This window comes from Malania oleifera, chromosome 6 (assembly GCF_029873635.1).
Source record: "Malania oleifera isolate guangnan ecotype guangnan chromosome 6, ASM2987363v1, whole genome shotgun sequence".
Taxonomy (NCBI): Eukaryota; Viridiplantae; Streptophyta; class Magnoliopsida; order Santalales; family Ximeniaceae; genus Malania; species Malania oleifera.
The window spans coordinates 87625023-87631944 of NC_080422.1; the positions used below are offsets into that span (position 1 = coordinate 87625023).

The 6922-nt window shown below is 45.4% G+C and overlaps 1 long non-coding RNA gene across 1 annotated transcript; it reads right to left on the bottom strand.

Annotated features, from left to right (window-relative positions):
• Positions 1-1500: 1500 nt before the first annotated feature.
• On the bottom strand, positions 1501-3459 carry LOC131157105 (uncharacterized). Its single transcript, XR_009137219.1, has 3 exons — positions 3091-3459; positions 2407-3003; positions 1501-2322 (listed from the first exon to the last, which is right to left on the bottom strand). It is a non-coding gene; the product is annotated as an uncharacterized LOC131157105 (long non-coding RNA).
• Between the last annotated feature and the right edge of the window lie 3463 nt (positions 3460-6922).

Here is a 6922-nt window from a genome sequence, read left to right on the forward strand (position 1 = left end):
TCTTGAATTGAAGACCATTCAGTGTCAACCTAAAATCTTTAAGAGTTCAGACTTTAGACTAGACCAATGACATAATAAAAAGGATAAATGGCATGGAGTCTTGCATGCATGCCTTTCAGAGATAGCCCCATCACATATCATGATAAAATCAAGAATAAGCCTGGAACCTATAATCCCCAAGACTTGCAGCTTCTAAGCACCAGTCCCATGCATGATGATTAATGGCGCTAAATTATTGAGATTGATCTGCTCTTACCTTCCATATTTAAATATATTTGGGTTCTAGCATATAGAGTTGGGACAACACTGTCCTACATTTAATGTTTTGTAACTTTTACTTCTTCATCATATATGTATCCATTATCGATAGGAGTTAATACAACTTCCTCCTTTACAGATCATAGGTTATTATTTTCGTTTGGCTTATGTTTAACTTTCTACATTTTGGATTGTCATTACATTGCTGATTTAATGATTGGTTCTATTGTGCCTTTGCTTAGCATTTGGTTTGTGCATTCAATGATTCCAAAGTATTCCAATATTTTCCCTCGTTTAGTTCGAATTCCATTTCTTCGAAGCTGTTCATTCATATCTAAATTCGCAACGTGGTATTAATTAACAATAACTCTTACTTTATATGTAAAATAAGAAGACATACCCTCCTTTCCATATCAATCTTATTATGAACAAAAGATTAATGCTCCATGCGAAGGAATCTCTTAGCAATATGTTTGTGGTCAAAACATTAAAATTCTTATGTTCATGAAAATTTTGTATATTTCGTAACACAATTCTGAAGCATCCGAAAGTCGAAGGATACAATGATGCCACGAATCAACTGTTGTAGAAATACAAATGGCTCGGTATACACTTTTTAGGATTATATTTTATTTGGTAGTTCTAAAGATAAATCATCATATCATACAGCTCTTTTACTGAGTATACATTTCAACCCTATTCAAGTTGAATTGCACCTAATTAACTTCTTTCCTTTTTCCTCGGGGGCCCGTTTGGTGTTACTTTCAATATTGTGAAATTAAAAGTAGAAATAAAACCTAAGAAACATACATAGAGAGACTAAATTATATTTCACAACGTTACATTCACGAGACTCGTATACATTGAACCTGTCAAAATAGTATACTAATTTCGGCAGAGTCCTGTTTAAAAATTGAGCATATCCATCCACGCACCTGTGCAAATAAAACATTCTTCCAATACAATTGATACCAGTATGTTCACAACATTACATTCACGAGAATCGTATATATTAAACCTATCAAAATAGTATACTAATTTCGGCAGAGTCCTGTTTACAAATTGAGCATATCCATCCACGCACTTGTGCAAATAAAACATTCTTAAAATACAGTTGATACCAGTATGTTCAGAACGTTACATTCATCAGATTCGTATACATTCAACATATCAAATTAGTACACTAAATGATACCTGCTTGTCACTTTACCTATTGCTGCTCTATAGATTAAGAATTAAGTAAATTACATTATGTACAAATGATACTCCAAACAATTACATTATGTACAAATGATACTCCAAACAAGTTGAAATAAAGGAGAAATGATATATTCTATACAAATAGATGCTGTACAAATGAAGTCATTACTAAATACATTATGCCCAAATGAATCATGAATAAATACATTATGTACAAATGAAGCTGTAAACATATATCTGATGTACAAATCAAATTATGAACTAATTAACAACTACATATATGGGCTACTCGGTACCGCATGGAGGTCGTCTCCGGTGTCGGGGTGGCTGCCGTCTGTGTCTGCCCTCACCTGGCTGCTCCTCCGCGTCTGGCGTCCGGTCACGTCGAGGGGCTACATGTCTGTCGTCTCTGCCCATACGTACTGGATAATCCCTCTTTAGGTGAAGCCGACGGGGAGCTATGTCGTATGTAGTCTCTGGATGAGTTCGAGCTGGCAAGCCGGGTGCGTCCACCTCCTCCGCATCGAGAGGGTCGTCTAGTAAGTACGACATCGATGGCGTCGCGGCAGAGTCAGATCGATAATCCGCCGGTCTACTGGGGGGTCCCGCAAAATCAGCAGCGGACGGCCCAAACATATACTCCTCATGTACAATGGGCGGTGAGAAGGTCGGACTCGATGGACGGCTGGAGGTAGTTGCTCGACCCCCTCGTACTGGAGCTGCTCGACCACCTCGTGGGGCCGGCGTCCGGCGTGGCGTAGGGATCCGTCGCCCGTCCTCGTAGACAATGTCCAAACCAACTCTCGCTAAATCGCTCACAACGGGGTCTGATGATAGCGAGTCCACCTAGTGTAATACGTCAGCCTGCATCATACGAAAATAGTGTTTAAAACATTGAACTACTAGTCATCACGGTAACAAATTAGGTATACGTTTGAGTAAGCGTACGAGGCTCATGTAGACCGCCGCAGTCCTATCTACGAAGCGACGTGTGATCGACCTGTACCACGGGTAATATGGATCCTCCGGACGCATCGGGCCATTTGCCCGGACTCCCTCGACAATGTAGTCGCGCCTATGTACCCACATACTCACGTACATGGCGTGCTCCGCTGCCCAATCTGTGTTCCCCCGACCGCGACCATCAATCTCGTGCAAGTCCTCCCCATGTACATCGACCCCCAAGGTACAGAAGCGACCGGGAATGCCCTATCGAAAGCCAAACTAGCGCATCACTCGATCTGGGAGATGCCACTCGACAATATGAAAACATATGAGTGGCACTCAGGCAACCCAGAGGTCCGACCCAACTGCATAACCAGGTGGTAGGTCGGCAACAATGTCATCCGTGTAGGGCGCCCATACGAACTACGCGTAGACATATAGTAAATGTCAGAGGTGGGACGGGAATATATGAAAATCTTGAAATAGCCCTAAATACACATAACGAAGAGTAGCTCGTGCTCCCGGTGCATGTCCAGCTTGAATCTGTACCAGGACAGTGTGTGTTGCGCAACATTAGGCACCAACAACTGATCCCTCCACCTGTACACAATAGAACGTAAGTTAGCAAGGTGTAACCACTACTACGTACTACAACTGAAGCAAATTATTTTCAGTTGAGTTACTAACCTCCACGCGAGTGGAGCTGGGTCAATCGGTCGTCCGTCCTCATCCCTCTGAATAAGATATCGGACACCGCGGTGCGTAGGAGCTAACGACGTGAATCTCTCCCACGCCCAAACCTGCAATAAGCGGAGTGCTCCTCCGATCTGTGAGTGCGACACGTTAGCGGCGCGGCACATCTCCTGGTACAGCCAAGCTAACGTTGTAGCACCCCAACTATAATGGCGTATCTCTGCTCGCTCCGCGAGCAGTGGAAGGAACATCAAGTGTGCGTAACTCCCCGATAGGTTGCAGAACAGCATCCCACATATCAATCGCAGCATGTGGGCACGTGCGTGACACGCTATAGTCTGATCATCAGCATCAGCCGGAAGCTGGCGAAACATCTCCCCCTCTAGAAACCGCATGCGAATGCGGGCACCAACAAGCTCACTGTCTGGGGGCACACTCCTAACAATCTCTCGCACATGCGGCGAAGTCCTCCCCCCTGACCGACGCCTCCATCTTGTACTGGTCCAGCTGTATGACCAGTGACGGGCAACCCATCAATCGGTAGCCTGAACAACACCGCGACATCCTGTAATGTGATAGTCGCCTCCCCGTGCGGCAAGTGGAAAGTGTGTGTCTCTGGCCTCCATCGCTCGACCAACGCGGTCACAAGATGCCAATCCAACTGGATATGGCCAATCTGATATATCCCATAAAAACCCGCATCAGGTATCCAATCAATAATGCGAGGGTCTGCGCCTATCCTATCCTGTACGCTCTGACTGCCCCCTCGGCAATATAAGACGTCAACATGCGAATCGGTCCACGCCCGACTGGACCGGTGCCGATCACCCATACACAGTACAGTAGTATCGGACGGCCCTGGATCGATCCTGCAAACAAGCTAGAATATTGAAAGCATTAACATAGAAAGCATAAGAATTGAGTATCTGTCCCCGGTGCTTTGTATGGTGGAAACAAACAAAAATCTCAAGGTTTATCCTATATGTGTACAAATGAAAATGTCTCACCAAGTTTTCATCTAAACATACACTATTCTTGATTGATGGACACAGTGACTCAATTGCTCAGAGACAAATTAAGCATGAAACATTCGCGTGTTCACCGAGAAATTAAAGCGGTCTGAGGATTTAACATTTGGAAACAAATTTTTCATAAGGAATTAGCAGGTGAAAACTTGTCGTGATGCGAGGAGTAAGAGTACGCAAATCTCGGATCACCTATAAGTTATAGGTCAGTGCGAAAGTCCAGCTGCATCCCCAGGTTGGGTCCTTCTCGGACATCTTGTGCGATTATGTCCTTCTTGACGGCATATGCTACACGTGATATGTTTCCGACCTTCCCGAGCATCCATCTCGTTATGTATACGTGAGCTCTTAGGCCGACCTTGATGTCTAGCGTATGCAGGATTTGCCTGCAAGTTTGGCAATGAGCAAGTTGGCCAATATGCCTCATGCATGATTAGATAAAATTCTGCAACATATGTTGCATAGTGCTCGGCAGTGCTCCAATATGGCTCAACAAACTGGCTCGCATTTAGTCGTGTCTCGGCACAGGCTGCAAGAAGGTGCGAGCAGGGATAGTGTAAAGATTGCCACTTCTCGCAGGAGCATTCGCGCCTTGGATGTTCAAAGTTTGGACATTGTTTCCTTTATGGGGTCCCCGCTGTGCGGTCGTGATGCTAAAAGTACCCCTAGACCGGTTGAACATCGTGACTCGTTGTCCGGTCGCCTTCAGCTTCCTTCTTTCCATCGCTAGCAATATATGCGGAGTTAACATATTTCCTCTAGATATTGCGTTACGAGCAGACTCCCGTCGGCTATTAAAGTAATGTGCAACGCGATAAAATGTTAGTTGCACGAGAGCCGTAATGGGAAGGCTACGTGCGCCTTTTAGGACGGCGTTGAAACATTCGACCAGGTTGGTGGTCATGTTTCCATACCTCTTTCCACCGTCGTGGCACTGAGTCCACATATGAGGAGGGATTTGATCGAAGAGCGACTTGGCTGGCTCTCCACCCTCGTCGAATATCCTCTCCATTCAGGTGTCAAATTTTCTCACCTGATGCTCCCTTCCGGCTTGCTCAGCCATTCGCTTCATATTGACACTCCGCACTTTCGTATTAAAGTTGCTGACGACATGTCGAAGGCAAAATCGGTGGTGCGCACGTGGTGGTTGCCAATCAGGATTGTGCTGCACCGCAGCGATAATCCCTAGATGTCGATCTGATATGAGGAAAATGTCGTCCCTGTCGGTAATCAAACGCAGAGAACACAGAAACTAATTCCATGTGTCGAGGCTTTCCTCCTGCACAATAGCAAATGCAAGGGGAAATATTTGCCTATTTGTATCGGGGCACGTCGCAATAAGGAGTTTGCCCTTGTACTTACCGTACAAGTATGCCCCGTCCACACATATAACGGGAGGGCAGTGACAAAAACCCTGAATAGATGCTGCAAATGACCAAAATACAGATACGAAGGTTGCGCTGTTAGTGCTACCTGGAACCGGAGTTGACCTCCACCTGACTGTAGTCCCAGGATTGTACGCGCGCATCGCTTCCATCCACTTCGGTAACGTTTCTTACGATTTCTCCCAATCATCGAAGACTTGGGCTATTGCCTTCTGCTTGCCCAACCAAACCTTCTTATAAGATATTGAATACCCGAATCGACGATCAATGAACTCCTTCAATGTAGTGATCGACGTCGACGCATCTCCCCTGATCATATTCACTATCTCCCCAGCAATGAGGGACGACGTGATTTGGTTATAGTCCCGCGATATAAGTTCATTCAGACACGTATGCGGACCACTATATTGAGTGATTTTGAAAAAACTGTGTATCATCCGATACATGGCATGCAATCTCCACGCGCAATCGTGGTCCTTACACCTAGCAACCCACAACTCAGGAGTAGATCGCACCACATGGAAGTCATGGTGCGTGCGAGCGTGATATATTCGCACTGCGGCGATCAGCTGATCCTTCGAACTGAAGAGCATCCCCTTACTCAACTCAGAGGATTCTTCCCAACGAGTGACGCGTATGGGAAGCTCATCGACCGCAGTTAAATCTGCAGCAGCTAGGTCAATTTGACCGTACATCGGAAGCTCGCCGATGAATTGCGCGTCAAACGTTGCGTCGTCCGTGTCATGGTGAGGTAAGTTCACATAATCGGGAACATCATTTAACCCTTCACCCATTTCCTGCTCATGCATATGTTCGTCTTCAATATGAACATCATTCGTAATGTTCACGCCCTCGTCCAATGCGTCGTTCGCAATGGCAAACAACGATGCTGGTACCGCACTCGGGACGTCTTCGCAACCTCCCTGCGGAAACGTGTGAGGAACAGGTGCTTCGTACTCCGACGGCTGAAATGACGATCCCGGATATTCATTAAAATCGACCGTGGACATAGCACGAACCTCCCCACCAACATCGACCTGATGTGTTTGTTCGGTGTCTTCACCGACTTCACCCAATTGCTCCGCGGGCTCATCTGGTTGCCTAACTGCAATTACACCCATTTGAGGAATAGTCTCGACATACAATTGCATTGTTAAATATGTCTCACCGACACAGTGTGCGTCCAATACAATACGCAACCCATAATCATCTGATATCGGAACAGCCTCGTAGAACGCTGTATTATTTAACTCTAGCGCAGGGTATCTTGCGGTCACCCGCAATGCATATTGATCTGGATCGATATGCAAATATTTATATATCTTCGTATATAATTTACTTAATTTACACCTACGGCCAATTCGAATAAGTCGAACTGGCCGACTACTATACCTAACACCATCTAATGCAGTTATT